We start from the raw sequence: 18,847 nt of genomic DNA on the forward strand, positions 1-18,847 counted from the left end.
CAATGTGGGAGACCTAGGTTTGATCCCTGGATTGGGAAGACCCCCTGGAGAAGGGAAAGGCTACCCACTCCAGTATTCTGGCCTGGAGAATTCCATGGACTGTATATTCCATGGAGCCACAAAGAGTCAGACATGAGTCAGCAACTTTCACTTTTTCCAAAATGATGGGTCCAAAGAGTTTTAAGTTCTTAAAAACAAAAAACAAATGATGCTTATGCTCTCTAAATTTTTCTCTGTTGTAGAAAGCAATATATTTTTTCTCACTTAAATTTATAAATCAAGTATTAATATAGTTCTCATAATAAACCATGAAGATAATTCAATAAAAACCTACAGGATAATTTTTAAGAATATAAATTTATTAATAAAACAAAAATATAAAATAACCTGTTAAAATAATAACATATAGTTTAATAAAGTCTTTACAGGAATGTGAGGTTAGTCCAAATTAAGATATATATTAATATATTAAAATTCAGTTTAATAAGCAGAGAAGATACTGTGTGTGTGTGTGTGTGCATGTGTGTGTGCATGCTCACTTGCTCAGTTGTTTTAAACTCTTTGCAACCTCGTGGACTGTAGCCTACCAGGCTCCTCTGTCCATGGGATTCTCCAGGCAAGAATACTGGAGTGGATTGCTATTTCCTCCTCCAAGGGATCTTCCTGACACAGGGATCAAATCCACGTCTCTTGAAGCTCCTGCATTGGCAGGTAGATTCTTTACCACTGCACCACGTGGGAAGCTCCAGAGAAGATATTAGTAGATATGAAAAATAATTGGAATAAATTTTATATTATTACTTTACATTCAAAAACTTTCTTTTAAAAACTTAGAGCAGAGATTTCCCTGGCAGTCCAGTGCTTAGGAGCCTGCACCTCCACTGAAGAGGGCAGGGGTTAGGTCCCTGCCCTGGGAACTAAGATCCAGCAAGCCAAGTGGTGCGGCCACAAAAAATAAGCTTTGCGCTAACTATAAATAGAAAAATACTAACATTACATGATGACTACTTCAAAGTTGATTATTTCAATATGATTAAATGATATAAAATTTTATATATAATATATATATATTTTATTGCATGTATTCTCTATATAGTATGCATCCTTAAACTCATCTAGCTATATTCAAAGTTTTCCTAGAAATTCCAACCAATACATTTAGAAAAAGAAGAAATAAGAATATTATTTAGAAAAGGGGGAATTAAAATATAAGTATGACAATTTAGTAATTGAGTTACCTACATGGTGAATTTATAAAAGTATGCTATTTTCCAATAAAATTGCAGTAACAAGCCAGATATCAAATGCACAAAGAAATCCAATTGCACACATACACACTCATTAGAAATGGACTATTTGAAACTGAAAGTAAAGCATATCATTAACAGAAAAAAATCTTTAAAGGATTTTTTTTCATTATGGAGATTAAATAAGAAATTACATAAAATATGATTTAGCACTTTCACAAAAAGTAATAGTGAAGAGAAAAACAAAAATATATCATTTAGGCTTAAAGTTATTTGGGAAAATGGGTTAAAAAAAATTTAAGTCTAGATAGTTTGGCAAGACAAAAAAGATGTATTATTTGAGAAAAAACTAAGAGAGAGAATTAACCAGAAATATGACAATTTTATAATAGGAGTTTACAGGAAAGAAAATAAGCATGAATAGTATGTATTAAATAAACTAAAAGAAAAAATCTTACCAGAATTTAAGAAAGAAAGAGGTTTTCAGTTTTCAGGAACCCAACAAGTGCCAAGTCATGTGAATGAGAGCAGCCACATCTATACTACAAATAAAGAAAAGAATGTTCCAAAGTGTCAGAGCATGATAAAACACACAAACAAGCAGAAAGCAAAAGAAAAAAAATATTGTTCCCCAAAGGGGAAAAAAAAAACCAGTCAGACTTTTTAGCCTTCTCTTCAGCAACACTCTACACCAGAAAACAACAAATTAATGTTTTCAAAGCTTTGAGCAAAAATAATTTTGTCCTTAGAATTTTACACATATCAAAAGAAGTCAAATGTGAATACAAATTTAACATATGTTGAAATATGAAGAACTCAAAAAATTATTTCCCACATAATTTTTCTCAAAGAAAAATAGTTTCAGCAAATAAAAAAAGAAACTAGAAAGAAAGAGAAAGAACCACACATGGAATCAAATCACCATGCATCACAAATGCATCAGAAAACTTAAATATAAAGCAGGCCTAAAGAATAAAAAAAAAATTAGCCCAAATTTAAAGAGAAAATGGAATGGCCCCTCATAGAAGGCAGATATTATATTAATATTAATTTTCTCTATACTTTCTGATTTCTCTGTATTTAGACTTGTGGGTTTTAGGGGACTATTAGATAGTTTCTAATGTGTCAAAACAAACAGTATTTGAGTGAAAATGCTATCAAAGAGTAAGTCCAATGAGAGCTTAGACTGGACCTGCTTTGTTCCCAGCTATTTCCTTTGAGAAGTGCACTCGTTCTCAATGTGTATGAGGTTAATGGACAAAAAGAAAAAAAGAAAGAAAACATTGACAAAGTAAATGCTCAATTAAGCACTGAAGAAGTCTTTAAGCATACAGTTAAAATAATCAATGAAACTATGAGTCATGCCGTGTAGGGCCACCCAAGATGGACGGGTCATGGTGAAGAGTTCTGACAAAACGTGGTCCACTGGAGAAGGGAATGGTAAACCACTTCAGTATTCTTGCCTTGAGAACACCATGAACAGCATGAAAAGGCAAAAAGTTAGGACACTGAAAGATGAACTCCCCAGGTGTCTAATATGCTACTTGAGATCAGTGGACAAATAACTCCAGGAAGAATGAAGAGATGGAGCCAAAGCAAAAACAACACCCAATTGTGGATGGGACTGGTGATGGAAGCAAGGTCTGATGCTGTAAAGAGCAATACTGCATAGGAACCTGGGATGTTAGGTCCATGAATCAAGGCAAATTGGAAGTGGTCAAACAGGAGATGGCAAGAGTGAACATTGACATTTTAGGAATCACTGAACTAAAATGGACTGGAATGGGTGAATTTAACTCAGATGACCATTATATCTACTACTGTGGGCAGGAATCCCTTAGAAGAAATGGAGGGGCCATCATGCTCAACAAAAGAGTCCAAAATGCAGTACTTGGAGGAAATCTCAAAAACAACAGAATGATCTCTGTTCATTTCCAAGGCAAACCGTTCAATATCATGGTAATCCAAGTCTATGTCCCAACCAGTAATGCTGAAGAAGCTGAAGTTGAACGGTTCTATGAAGACCTACAAGACCTTTTAGAACAAACACCCCAAAAAGATATTCTTTTCATTATAGGGGACTGGAATGCAAAAGTAGGAAGTCAAGAAATACCTGGAGTAACAGGAAAATTTAGCCATGGAGTACAGAATGAAGCAGAGCAAAGGATAATAGAGTTTTGCCAAGAGAATGCACTGGTCATATCAAACCCTCTTCCAACAACACAAGAGAAAACTCTACACATGGACATCACCAGATGGTCTATACTGAAATCAGATTGATTATATTCTTTGCAGCCAAAGATGGAGAAGCTCTATACAGTCAACAAAAACAAGACTGGGGGCTGTGGCTCAGACCATGAACTCCTTATTGCCAAATTCAGAATTAAATTGAAGACAGTAGGGAAAACCAGTAAACCATTCAGGTATGACCTAAATCAAATCTCTTATGATTATACAGTGGAAGTGAGAAATAGATTTAAGGGACTAGATCTGATAGACAGATCTGATGAACTATGGATGGAGGTTCATGACATTGTACAGGAGACAGGGATCAAGACCATCCCCAAGAAATAGAAATGCAAAAAAGCAAAATGGCTGTCTGGGGAGGACTTACAAATAGCTGTGAAAAGAAGAGAAGCAAGAAGCAAAGGAAAGGAAAGATATACCCATTTGAATGCAGAGTTCCAAAGAATAGCAAAGAGAGATAAGAAAGCCTTCCTCAGGGATCAGTGCAAAGAAATAGAGGAAAACAATAGAATGGGAAAGACTAGAGATCTCTTCAAGAAAATTAGAAATGCTCCAAGGGAACATTTCATGCAAAGATGGGCACAATAAAGGACAGAAAAAGTATGGACCTAGCAGAAGCAGAAGATATTGAGAAGAGGTGGCAAGAATACACAGATGAACTGTACAAAAAAAAAATCTTCATGATCCAGATAACCATGATGGTGTGATCACTGAACTAGAGCCAGACTCCTGGAATATGAAGTGAAGTGGGCCTTAGGAAGCAAAACTAAGAATAACGCTAGAGGAGGTGATGGAATTCCAGTTGAGCTATTTCAAATCCTAAAAGATAATGCTGTGAAAGTGTTGCACTCAATATGCCAGCAAATTTTGAAAATGCATCAGTGGCCACAGGACTGGAAAAGATCAGTTTTCATCCCAATCCCTAAGAAAGGCAATGCCAAAGAATGCTCAAACTACCACACAATTGCAGTTATATCACAAGCTAGTAAGTGAAGTAGCTCAGTCATGTCCCAGTAAAGTAATGCTCAAAATTCTCCAAACCAGGCTTCAACAGTACGTGAAACATAAACTTCCAGATGTTTAAGCTGGTTTTTAGAAAAAGCAGAGGAACCAGAGATCAAATTGCCAACATTCAGTGGATCATCGAAAAAGCAAGAGAGTTCCAGAAAAACATCTATTTCTGCTCATTGACTATGCCAAAGCCTTTGACTGTGTGGTTCACAGTAAACTGTGGAAAATTCTGAGAGTTGGGAATACCAGACCACCTGACCTGCCTCCTGAGAAATCTGTATGGAGGTCAAGAAGCAACAGTTAGAACTGGACATGGAACAACAGACTGATTCCAAATAGGAAAAGGAGTACGTCTAGGTTGTATATTGTCACCCTGCTTATTCAACTTATATGCAGAGTACATCATGAGAAACGCTGGGCCAGAAGAAGCAAAGCTGAAATCACGATTGCCGGGAGAAATATCAATAACTTCAGATATGCAGATGATACCCTTATGGCAAAAAGTGAGGAAGAACTAAAGAGCCTCTTGATGAAAGTGAAAGAGAAGAGTGAAAAAATTGGCTTAAAACTCAACATTGAGAAAACTAAGATCATGGCTTCTGGTCCCATCATTTCACAGCAAATAGATGGGGAAACAGTGGAAATAGTGGCAGACTTTATTTTTGGCGGGCTCCAAAATCACTGCAGATGGTAACTGTGGCTATGAAATTAAAATATGCTTACTCCTTGAAAGAAAAGTTATGACCAACTAGACAGCACATTAAAAAGCAGAGACATTACTTTGCCAGCAAAGGTCTGTCTAGTCAAGGGTATGGTTTTTCCAGTTGTCATGTATGGTGTTGGACTATAAAGAAAGCTGAGCGCCAAAGAATTGATGCTTTTGAACTGTGGTGTTGGAGAAGCCTCTTGAGAGTCCCTTGGAGTGCAAGGAGATACAACCAGTCCATCCTAAAGGAGATCAGTCCTGGGTGTTCATTGGAAGAACTGATGCTGAAGCTGAAACTCCAAAACTTTGGACACCTGATCCAAAAAGCAGACTCATTGGAAAAGACCCTGATGCTGGGAGGGATTGGGGGCAGGAGGAGAAGCGGGCAACAGAGGATGAGATGGTTGGATGGCATCACCGACTCATTGGACATGAGTTTGAGCAAGCTCTGGGAGTTGGTGATGGACAGGAAGGCCTGGCGTGCTGCAGTCCACGGTTTACAAAGAGCTGGACGTGACTGAGCGACTGAACTGACTGACTGATATGTGTGTGTGTGTGTGTGTGTGTATAGACAGATTTATTTTTCAGATTCCTTTCCCTTATAGATTATTACATAATATTGAGTACAGTCCCATACAATATCTTTTCATGCATATAAATGGTAAAAATTTGCAAAAAAAAAATAATAAAACCAACTAATGGTGATAAATTAGGAGAGTGGAACCTTAAGGGAGCAAGACAGCAATTAAGAATGCAGAAAGGGGTGATCTCACAAGCAAATAAATTTCTACCTTGTCTACAGTGGATTATGTGATGATTTTTTTTTTCAATCTGTAAGTGAATATTACCATGCTTTACACTCACTATTTGTAGTTTTCTACATGTAAGTTATACTTTAATAAAAGTGTTCTTGGAATATAAATTCTGATCTGAGTTTTTATGAACAAATTAGATTTATCAGAAAATAAGCAAGGAGAGTTAAGTATTTGAAATGTGGGTATAGGTTCAGGAGCATAAAACAGTATGATAAATGTGTAAGCTATAGTAACTCCATAAATGAAACAGAAACTTTGAGGCAGGAAGTGATGGAGATAAAGCTAAAAAGCAGGGAGGGACAAATAGATGGAAAGACTTGAATATAATACTAAGAACCCTGGCTTACAAGATGCAGAAAATGGGAAGAAGGGATGTCCCTGGTGGTTCAGTGGTTAAGACTCCACAGCTTCCAATGCAGGAGGCATGGGTTCATCTCTGGTCTTGGATCTTAGATCCCACATGTCTCATGGCACTGCCAAATGAGTATCAATCAAAGTTAAATCCAAGACACAAAAATAAATGACAAAAAAAGCTTTAGCATGATAAAAAGCACAGACGCAAAGAAGATCAAATTACCGTGAGTCTTCATGCATCAAATAATAAAATAATTTAAATGTGTAACCAAGAATTGCAGGTAATAAAAGGAAAAAGAATAGAAAAATATTAATTAGCAGAGTTTAGCTTCTCTCTTGTCTCATAACTAATCCATGTGACAGAGGATTTAAATTGCAATTTAAAAGGTAGACCTAGAAGAAAAATATCTTCTCTACTGTATGTGCTAAGTCACTTCAGTTGTGTATGACTCTTTGTGACCCTATGGACCGTAGTCCACCAAGCTCCTCTGTTCATGGGATTCTCCAGGCATCAATACTGGAGTGGGCTGCCATGACCTCCTCCACAGGGATCTTCCCAACCCAGGAATCTAAATCATGCCTCTTATGTCTCCTGCATTAGCAGGTGGGTTCATTACTAGTGCCACCTGGGAAGAACCCCCTGGACCATACACTAGAAGACCATTTATTTTCAGGTTTCTATGTTTACAAACATTATCCACACTAAGTAAATCCTTTGGTTAGTACTACCATATTTCTCATATTTCTACCTCCATTCTCATACCTCTCAGCAGTGGCCACAGGACTGGAAAAGGTCAGTTTTCATTCCAATCCCAAAGAAAGGCAATGCCAAAGAATGTTCAAACTATCCCACAATTGCACTCATCTCACACGCTAGCAAAGTAATGCTCAAAATTCTCCAATTCAGGCTTCAACAGTACCTGAACCATGAACTTCCAGATGTTCAAGCTGGATTTTGAAAAGATAGAAGAACCAGAGATCGAATTGCCAACATCTGCTGGATGGTAGAAAAAGCAAGAGAGTTCCAGAAAAACATCTACTTCTGCTTTATTGACTGTGCCAAAGCCTTTGACTGAGCAGACCACAACAGACTGGAAAATTCTGAAAGTGATGTAAATACCAGGCCACCTGACCTACTTCCTAAGAAATCTGTATTCAGGTCAACAAGCAACATTTAGAACTGGACATGGCACAGCAGACTGGTTCCAAATTGGGGAAGGAGTACATCAAGGCCGTATATTTTCACCCCGCTTATTTAACTTATATGCAGAGTACATCATGTGAAATGTCCAGCTGGATGAAGCACAAGCTGGAATCAAGATTGCCGGGAGAAACATCAATAACCTCAGATATGCAGATGACACCACCCTTAGGGCAGAAAGCAAAGAAGAACTAAATAGCCTCTTGATGAAGGTCAAGGAAGAGCATGAAAAGGTTGACTTAAAACTCAACATTCAGAAAACTAAGTTCATGGTATCCGGTCCCATCACTTCATGGCAATCCCATCACTTCATGGCAAATAGATAGGGAAACAATGGAAACCTAGAGAATCCTGTGGACAGAGGAGCCTGGTGGGCTGCTGTCCATAGGGTCATACAGAGTGGGACAGGAGTGAAGCAACTTAGCATGCATGCATGCATTGGAGAAGGAAATGGCAACCCACTCCAGTGTTCTTGCCTGGAGAATCCCAGGGACAGAGAAGCCTGGTGGGCTGCTGTCTATGGGGTCACACAGAGTTGGACACAACTGAAGTGATGCAGCAGCAGCAGCAGCAATGGTAACAGTGACAGACTTTATTTTCTTGGGCTCCAAAATCACTGCAGATGGTGACTGTAGCCGTGAAATTAAAAGACACTTGCTCCTTGGAAGAAAAGCAATGATAAACATAGACAGCATTTTGAAAAGCAGAGACACTACTTTGCCAACAAAGGTCCATCTAGTCAAAGCTATGGTTTTTCTGGTAGTCATGTATGGATGTGAGAATTGGACTATAAAGAAAGCTGAGTGCTGAAGAATTGATGCTTTTGAACTGTGGTGTTAGAGAAAACTCTTGAGAGACCCTTGGACTGCAAGGAGAGCCAACCAGTCAATCCTAAATAATATCATTCCTGAATATTCATTGGAAGGACGGATGCAGAAGCTGAAACTCCAACAGTTTGGCCACCTGATGAAAAGAACTGACTCACTGGAGAAACTCTGATGCTGGGAAAGATTGAGAGCAGGAGGAGAAGGGGACAACAGAGGATGAGGTGGTTGGATGACATCACTGACTCAATGGACATGAGTTTGAGCAAACTCAGGGAGATAGTGAGGGACAGGGAAGCCTGGTGTAATGCAATTCATGGAATTACAAAGAGTCAGACACGACTTAGCTACTGAACAATGAACAACTCTTCTTTAGATTCTTACCCGATAAAAGTCATTACAGAAAGAATAGAGTTCTGTATGTAGTAGGTTCTTATTAGTTATATATTTATATATAGTGTTGTGTATATGTCAATTGCGATTTCCCAGTTTCCCCCATCCCTACTTCCCCCTTGGTAACCGTAAATTTGTTTTCTATATCTCTTTTGTAAAGACAGCGAAAGACAAACATCATATATTATCGCTTTTATGTGGAATCTAAAAAATAGTACATATGAACTAAGCTTAATTTTTAATATTTATTTTTTACTTGCTTCTTTCTTCTTCTGTCCCCTTCCACATTTATCTTTCCCACATAGTAACCTAGCGCAGATTCTCTCTAATTTTTGCTCATGTTTATGTAATTACATACAACCATATGTGTATGAACATATACACATACAGACTCAGGACGTATACATAAATTTGTATACACAAATATCATTTATGAGTTTTGACATTATTTGATCAAAATATCTTTATAATATGCATTATTTTCTATATATTACTTATCTCCCTCAGCAAAATACCTAGTGCAAAGTTATCCACATAAATTTCTGCAGCTCTAGGCATTTTATTTCTGGTATAATATTCTATGCTATGGATATAAGATAAAAATATTCAACCTATAATTGGAATTCACATTGTTTCCACATTTTGTCACTACAAACGATGCATCGTAAAATATCTGTATTTCACTGTTGTGGGTTGAGTTTCCTGGGAAACGGATGCTGACAGAGTTTCTGAATGTTGCAGCAGGAAGCTCAAAATTTTTATTGGGTTCTATGTATGTTCTGTTAAATTTGCAAATGTTCTTTGGGTATTAAAGACATGAATCCTTCATCTGTTATCTCTGGTGTCTGCACTGAAAGAAAAAAACTTTGGTAAAAATCCATTTTTATCATATATTGAATTTATGAATAACATATTTTACTAGCAATACTATGTTACCTGTACATTGGAATATTTATTTCACTGGGAATTTCTTTGGGAAATGGTATAAGATGGAGGTCCAAATACATGTTCTGGTGATGGATAATATTCCACTAGTATCAGTTACTGAATAATCCATCATTTTCCATTGATTTCATGAATACATGTATCTATATTAATTCACACTTATACGAGGATCTACTTCTGGGATATTTATTTATTTTACCAATGAAACTTCAGTAAATTTGAAATATATTTATAAATCTTTAATCTGATACATATACATGAAATCAAAGGTAAATCACTTATCATGACAGATAAATGAAATGTAAGAAGTCTTATCATTAGAATAAGGAAATAAACCATCTTTTGTTTAAATTATCTTGAAATGTTAATCAGAACAATAAGAAAAGGAGCAAATTATTGAGTATTAAAAAAATTGAGGCAAATTTATTAATATTTGACATGATATGATTTTATATTTGGGAAGAGAATCAACTGATAAACTATTTTGACAGTAAGAGAGTGTATAAGTCGTCCAGTTAAAAAATGAATATACAAAATCAATTGCTTCCTAGACACAAACAGTAAAGTCAGAAAGTCAAATTCAGGAAAGATCCTATTTACAAGAGCAATATAAAGATAAACAATCTGGAAAGAAGCTGGAAAAATGTTCAGTGTCTGTTGGAAGAAAATAGTAAAACCCTACTGAGAGACATAAAAGAAGAATTGAGACAAAGGAAAGGCACATTTCTTGTAGATAATAAAGATTCAACATTGTGAAGAGTCAGTTCCTTGTAAATTTATCTATAAATTCATTATAGGGTTTGGGTATCTCAAGGTCAGTAAAGAGGTTCTAGGCAAATACTCAGTTCAACTTTAAAAATATTCTATTAATGTCTCCTCTATATTGCATCCTCACATTCTTATTACTATCTGTCTAAATCAGGGGCTAGCTATCTGTCTCAGTACAGTTCAGTTCAGACGCTCAGTCATGTCCAACTCTTTGCGACCCCATGAATTGCAGCACGCCAGGCCTCCCTGTCCATCACCAACTCCCGGAGTTCACCCAGACTCACGTCCATCGAGTCAGTGATGCCATCCAGCCATCTCATCCTCTGTCGTCCCCTTCTCCTCCTGCCCCCAATCCCTCCCAGCATCAGAGTCTTTTCCAATGAGTCAACTCTTCGCATGAGGTGCCCAAAGTACTGGAGTTTCAGCTTTAGCATCATTCCTTCCTAAGAAATCCCAGGGCTGATCTCCTTCAGAATGGACTGGTTGGATCTCCTTGCAGTCCAAGGGACTCGCAAGAGTCTTCTCCAACACCACAGTTCAAAAGCATCAATTCTTCGGCGCTCAGCTTTCTTCACAGTCCAACTCTCACATCCATACATGACCACTGGAAAAATCATAGCCTTGACTAGACAGACCTTTGTTGGCAAAGTAATGTCTCTGCTTTTGAATATGCTATCTAGGTTGGTCATAACTTTCCTTCCAAGGAGTAAGCGTCTTTTAATTTCATGGCTGCAATCACCATATGCAGTGATTTTGGAGCCCCCCAAAATAAAGTCTGGCACTGTTTCCACTGTTTCCCCATCTATTTCCCATGAAGTGATGGGACCACATGCCATGATCTTAGTTTTCTGAATGTTGAGCTTTAAGCCAACTTTTTCACTCTCCTTAACCTTTTTCACTCTCCTCAACTTTTTCACTCTCTTCACTTTCATCAAGAGGCTTTTGAGTTCCTCTTCACTTTCTTCCATAAGGGTGGTGTCATCTGCATATCTGAGGTTATTGATATTTCTTCTGGCAATCTGTCTAGCCACGGTCAAATCTGTCCTGCAATCTGTTTTTATAAATAAAATTTTATTGGAACACAGCCACACCCACTCATTTACATGTGGTCTATGGCTCCTTTTACTCCACAATGGTGGAGTTGAGTAGTTGGAACAGATAGCATGACACACAGAGACATTTACTATATGAACCTTTAGAAGCAAAGGTTGCTGACACATGTTTGTGTTCTTGATCATAAAAATATAGAGGATAAGCTCATTTCTTTCTTATCTCAGCATATGCAGACTTCAGTCATAAGTGCTGCCTAAAAAGTATGTTTGCATTAGTGAATTAAAAGAAAGTATATTCCTTGAATTCTTTGTTTAGATTATTAACGTTTGATTTATTTATGTATATTTGCTTGAATATTTTTAATGGAAGATGAGATGGGGTAAATCTGAGAAGGGTAGCAAAATAATGTGAGCCAGAAATGGATAAAAGGTGAGGTTGAGATATAAAGAAAGGATTAAAGACAAATTAAGAGAGAGGATTATAGTAGAGATGAAAAATGGGGCATGGGGGTAAGACACATGACGGAGGCTGGGAGAGGGGTGACCCTAGTAAAGTCTCCCCAGATTAAAAGATCTGGAGTTAGGACTTCTGTGGTGGTCTGCTAATTAAGAATCTACCTTCCAATGCAAGGAACGCAGGTTCAATCCCTGGTCAGGGAATTAAAACCCCACATGCTGTGGGGCAACTAAGCCCACGCCACACCACAAAGCAAGATCTTGCATGCTGCAACTAAGACCTGATGCAGCCAAATAAATAAATAAACTACAAAAAACCTGGGGTTTATTTCTGTTTCTGATTCTTATATTAGTCTAAAGCTTTTCCCACTCAAAATTAAGTTCATTAGCTTCTTATTTCCAAATATGTAGGAACTCTTCACTTATCTTTATTCCCACTTCTACCACCTCCTTGCTCTAAGCCAACACTGCATGTTCCCTGGGTTCTACAATGGCCTCCTAATTGGACTCTGTTATCACTATTTGTCAGGGTGCTTTGGGGGTGCCAATAAGAGAAAACTCTAACTCTTAGCCAACTCTAACTAACTGACTAAGGAATAAGGAGAATTTACTGTATTATTTAATTAGAAATTCTAGCAGCAATTCAGACTTCAGGCATGAATGTATCAGGAATCTAGGTCCACTTCAGCACTATTCTTTTATTTTATTTTTTATTGGTGGATAATTGCTTTACAATACTGTGCTGGTCTCTGCCCCACATTAGCATGAATCCGTCACAGGTGTACGTGTGTCCCCTCCCTCCTGAGCCTCTCTCCCACCTCCCAGCCCACCCACCCCTGTAGGTTGTCACAGAGCACTGGGTTGAGCTCCCTATGTCACACAGCAAATTCCTACTTGCTGTCTAGTGTATATATGGTAGTGCGTATGTTTCCTTGCTATTCTTTCAATTTGTCCCACCCCCTCCTTCCCCCACTGTTTCTACAAGTCTGTTCTCTGTCCTGGTCTCCATTGCTGCCCTGCAAATAGGGTCATCAATACCATCTTTCTCCCTTCCATTATTTTATCGTATGCTCCTTTGTGGTGGAGTTTGTCTTCCCACTGGCTTTCCTCCTCATGTAAGATTGTCAGCAGCGATCCAGACCTCAGCTTTCCTCATTCACATTCAAGTGGAGAGAAATGATATCTTGTTCATCAAATAGGAATCAGCAGCCCCAAGCTTGAAAACAGTTGACCCAACCAGAGCCCATCACCTGGGCAGGAAGACTGTGATAATGATCCTAGAGATGCTTACAAATAGGGTGAATAAACAGTTGAATAGTTCTCAAAGTTGAATGTGCATTAGATTCTCCAGGAGGTCTTGAAAACCACAGATCACTGGGTTCCTCCTGCAGAATTTCTGACATAGCAGGTTTCGGATGAGATCTGAGTTTCTCCATATTTTTTTTTAATGTATTTATTTTTAGTTGAAGGATGATTGCTTCACAGTATTGGTTTGATTTCTGCCATACATCAACATAAATTAGCCGTAGGTATACTAATGTCCCCTCCTTCTTGCACCTCCCACCCTTTCCCAACCCTTTAGGTTGTTACAGAGCCCTGGTTTGAGTCCCCTGAGTCATACAGCAAATTTCCATTGGCTATCTATTTTACATATGGTACTGTATATGCTTCTATGCTACTCTCTCCATTCATCCCACCCTCTTCTTCCTCCCCCTGGTCCTTATCAATAAATCTGTTCTCTATGTCTGTATCTCCATTGCTGCCCTGCAAATAGGTTCATCAGTACTAACTTTCTAGATTCCATATATATGTGTTAATATATATATACTAATAATAATATTAGTATAATAATTATATCTTATAATATATTATATAATAATATTATTATATAATATGTATATTATATATATTAACACATATATATGGAATCTAGAAGTATGGTACTGATGAACCTATTTGCAGGGCTGCAGTGGAGATGCAGACATAGAGAACAGATTTATGGATAAAGTCCATCTAGTCAAAGCTATGGTTTTCCCAGTAGTCATGTATGGATGTGAGAGTTAAACTGTAAAGAAAGCTGAGTGCTGGAGAATTGATGCTTTTGAACTGTAGTGTTGGAGAAGAGTCTTCAGAGTCCTTTGGACTGCAAGGAGATCCAACCAGTCCATCCTAAAGAAGATCAGTCCTGAGTGTTCATTGGAAGAACTGATGTTGAAACTGAAACTCCCAATAGTTTGACCACCTGATGCAAAGAGCTGACTCATTGGAAAAGACCCTGATGCTGGGGAAGATTGAAGGTGGAGGAGAAGGGGACGACAGAGGATGAGATGGTTGGATGGCAACACTGACTCAATGGACATGAGTTTGAGTAAACTGTAGGAGTTGGTGATGGACAGGGAAGCCTGGTGTGCTGCAGTCCATGGGGTCGCAAAGAGTCGGACACGACAGCAACTGAACTGAACTGAACTTCTGACTTATTTCACTCTGTACAATAGGCTCTAGGTTCATCTACTTTATTAGAACTGACCCAAATGTGTTCCTTTTTATGGCTGAGTTGTATTCCACCATATATATGTACCACAGTTTCTTCATCCATTCATCTGTTGATGGACATTTAGGTTGCTTCCACATTCTAGCTATTGTAAATGGTGCCACAATGAACACTGAGGTACATGTGTCTTTTTCAGTTTTGGTTTCCTCAGGATATATGCCTAGAAGTGTTTTTGCTGGGTCATATGGTGGTTTTATTCCTAGTTTTTTAAGGAATTTCCATACTGTTTCCCTAGTGGCTGTATTATTTTACATTCACACCAGCAATGCAAGAGGGTTCCTTTTTCTCCACACTCTGTCCAGCATTTGTTGTTTGTGGATTTTTTAATGATGGCCATTCTGATCGGTGTTGAGGTGATGTGAGGTTCTCCATTTCTAATGAATTTTCACACAATGCTGATGTTGCTGGTTTATACTTTGTGAACAGCTGGTGTCAAGAAAGATGTATTTAAAAATCCTTTCCCAAGTTATGAAGAGGCTGGGAAATATGTCGAGTCTCATTTATTTTCAGAGAGAGCCTAAATATTCTATGAGACTGTTTAATGTTTTCATTTTGACAAACCCAGAGCCTTGAGTTCTGGGAAGACTGAGCGATGGCTGAGCTACATTTAAACTTTTTAAAAACGTTTTATTTTGTGTTGGAGTATAGCCAATTAACAATGTTGTGATAGCTTCAGGTGGACAGCAAAGGGACTCAGGCATACACATACCTGTATCCATTCTCCTCCAAACTCCCCTCTATCCAGGCTGCCACATATCATCAAGCAGTGTTCCCTGTGCTATACAGTAAGACCTTGTTGATTACCCATTTAAAATATATGACTTCTCTAATTTTAGACGTGGATCTTTCACTCTTCTTGCTGGGCAAATATTAGCACTTGAGGTTTTGTCAAAGTCCCTAATCATTTCTGGAAAATAAAAGCACCAAAGTGCAGGCTGAGGGGCTTATAACTCCAGTTGGACCCATACTCTTGAAGAACTGAGTCAAAGATGGACCGAAAGATTAACTGCAAGGATCTAAGGAAATGATCAGTTAATTTGTCTTCATGCTCAGTTTCAGATTCCAGGGTGATCTGAAGGACATGAAGACTAATATAATAATGAAAGTTACCACCCACAGGGGTTTAAAAATGGCAAAAATTAATGTGAGACTGTACTGGCCTCTGCTGGAGTCTGAGGTCATTAAGAGAGCTTTGTTGACTAAAAACTAGTCACAACCTGAAAGTAGAGAGTTATTCTATTTAGTGGGAATGTTTTGGACTCTGAGCCCAGGAGACAGCATCTCAGTAGCTCTGAGAAAGGCCGTATGCAAGTCTGCAACAAAGGGAGCAGACAGTCTGAACATCAAAGGTCAAATATCCAGCTAAGGAATTTAGCATTCTATGTATAGGAAGATGCAAGCCTCTAGGCTCACTGAATTCATTCCTTTCACGAACCTCAACTATCTGGGACCAAATCCTGTTTCCGTGTTCACCTTAAGGAGTGGCATATGGCTGCTTCTTGCATTCCCCTTGCTCCTCAGCAATCACTTAGGGGAATGGCAGCATCTGCTGGATCGCAGTTTTGGGAGCCCTCATTCACATTTGGAGGCAGAAATCTTTGATGGTTGTGACATTTCTTGTTTGTTGATACGGCAGGAGATATTTTCATCTCACAGCTTTGAATCTGGAGGAGCTTGACTGTAAGGCAGCTGAAAGAAGTGCTAATGAAAAGCAAACAAAAAATCCTACCCCTCTGGACCTGGCCTAGCCCTCTGTAGCTGATAAATAAAAGGACATTTTGCCAGATTCACCAAGTAGCCAGTTTCCTCTGAAGTCACCAAAGTAATACCTTTTTAATCTCTTTCATCAGGTGGTGGCCTATAACTTACTATCTTGGGGGAGGTTGGTCTGCCATAACAAAATACCATCGATTGGATGACTTGAATAGCAGAAATTTCTCATAGTTCTAGAGGCCGGAAATTCAGCATCAAGTTGTCAGCAAGGTGGGTTTCATTCTGAGGCTCTTCTCTGCAATAAACAACCACCATCTCACTGTGTCTTCACATGGCTTTTCCCCTGTCTGTGCTTTTTGAAGGGAAAGAGCTTTCTCTCTCTCTCTCTATTTATCTCATCTGCTGTCTTTTCTATAAGAGTAGTAATGTCATCATGTGATGCTTATCTTCATGACCTCATCAGACTGTATCTCCCGAAGGCTCCGACTCCAAATACTGTTACCTTAGAAGTTAAGGCTGCAACATATGAGTTCTTGGAGTCCCAAACATACAGTCTGTAACACTGAGCCTTGATTCAATTAGGATGCTCTCTCCCCCTTTAAAAATACGAGACAATAAGTCAGGCTTGGGAGAGAAAATTCTACTTAAGCTAAGAAATTAGAGTCAGGTCTCTAGCTCCGCTCAGACCATGATGAATAACTATAATTGTAGGCAGCCATCAGCACTGGGGAGATAAGCTTTCCAAAACCTCTTCTGCATCTCAGACCAAATATTCTTCTCCCTTCTTTTACAGGGAGAAAATGAAAATGTTAGTCACTCAGTCATGTCTGACTCTTTGAGACTCCATGGACTATAGTCAGCCAGGCTCCTCCATCCATGGAATTTTCCAGGCAAGAATACTTTACAGGGAGAGTACAGAAGTAAATGAAGCTCAGGGAACCAGCCAGAAAAGGGCTCCCTCCCCAGGCTGTCAGTCAGTCAGCTGCTTTCGTCACAGGAAAAGGAGTTGTGAATTACAGACTCGCAGCCTCCCAGCCAAAGCTGCCCCCCACGGACCTCTCTCTTGCTGCTTTCTTATTATTTCTGATTCCTGTAAAACAAGCCCAAGTTCAGAAGCCCTTGTTGTGAAGGGAGAGAAAACACGCGGGTGACCGAGGCACTGCACACAGGTGTCATGCAGAAGCGATGTCTTTTACTAAACAGCCTGCACCCTAAGGCATGTATGCGGCACATCCAGGCTTGACAAGCTTGTATTATTAATACAATAATACAAACACATAGATAGTGTTTTATAATATGTCAAAGCAAATCCACGGTACTGTCTGACTTAATTTATGGAGCAAAACAGTGAGTTAGAATTATAATAACCTTCCCCCACTCAACCTTATAAATAATATGTGAATTGTATCATGTTTTCCTAGCTTCCATTTATAGGTATGGGATCAGTGGACATCAGATTCCACTAAGGTGAGAAAGTATTATTTAGGGTGTGGTTTGATAAAGGGGTTTGAGAGGGCTGTACCCAACACACACACACACACACACACACACACATTGTAGTCAGAGAAATCTTGTCCAAATGGGAATTTGAGTATGTTATTTAGAAAAGCAATGAGGAAAAGAAGGTTCTGATATGGGAAAAATACAAGGCAGTCTCTGCCATAAACTGTGTGATGCTGGGCTTATCATGTTCTCTAGATTTTCCTCCTAAGATGAAACATGCACACTAGATGAGGTGAGGACACTGAGCAGTTATTGTCTTCCAGGCCCTGGGCTCCATGGGCTTCCCCCGTGGCTCAGCGATAAAGAACCCACCTGCAATACAGGAGATACAGGTTCTCTCTCTGGGTCAGGAAGACCCCCTGGAGAAGGCACTGGCAACCCCCTCCAGTATTCTTGCCTGGGAAATCCCATGGATAGAGGAGCCTGGTGGGCTAGAGTCCATGGGGTCGAAAAAGAGTGGGACACAACTTAGCGACTAAACCATGACAACAGGCGCTGTTCTCAAAGCACTTTAATTATATCTTCCCCTTTAATCCTCACAGAAAAACTGTGTGATTAGGAATTTTATTATCCTTATTTCTTCCTTGTTTTCTTTCCTTCTTTCTTTTTTTCATTTCTTTTTATAGATGAATTCTAGTAAAAGAGCAAATTGCTTACTTAAAATTGCATTGCAATTTTAAGTGGAGAACTAGAGTATGAACAAAGGTCTGTATGAGTCCAGCTATGCATGCAGTATTCATCCACTTAAAATATTATTATTGCATCTTTGCTTCATCCCAGACATCATTCTAGGCATGAGATATAAAAAATTTGCTTGAACTCTGCCCTATGGAATTTAAGAGGGGAGAGAGTTTTTAATCAAATGAGTAAAACTATACTTGGAAAATAGCAACTCTTCTAAGTGTTTTGAAGGATAAGCTCCTGGTGATTTGAGAGAATAGAACATCATGTAGAAGGATGTGCTAAGTACCTCCTGGACAAGTTAGCCTAGGGAGAAGATTGTTTTGAAGTCATCTAGCTTTTCTTACCCAAGGCTGAAGGAGCTGACTCAGACCAAACAT

At 38.7% G+C, this 18,847-nt stretch overlaps 1 long non-coding RNA gene across 1 annotated transcript in view; it reads left to right on the forward strand.

Annotated features, from left to right (window-relative positions):
* Nucleotides 1–16,602, forward strand: part of LOC129634269 (uncharacterized) — an 88,175-nt gene extending 71,573 nt beyond the window's left edge. Inside the window, exon 4 of the long non-coding RNA XR_008705499.1 lies at nt 16,421–16,602. This is a non-coding gene — a long non-coding RNA (uncharacterized LOC129634269). The remainder of the gene's footprint in view (nt 1–16,420) is intronic.
* Nucleotides 16,603–18,847: the final 2,245 nt, after the last annotated feature.

This window comes from Bubalus kerabau, chromosome 19, assembly GCF_029407905.1.
Source record: "Bubalus kerabau isolate K-KA32 ecotype Philippines breed swamp buffalo chromosome 19, PCC_UOA_SB_1v2, whole genome shotgun sequence".
Classification (NCBI taxonomy): domain Eukaryota; kingdom Metazoa; phylum Chordata; class Mammalia; order Artiodactyla; family Bovidae; genus Bubalus; species Bubalus kerabau.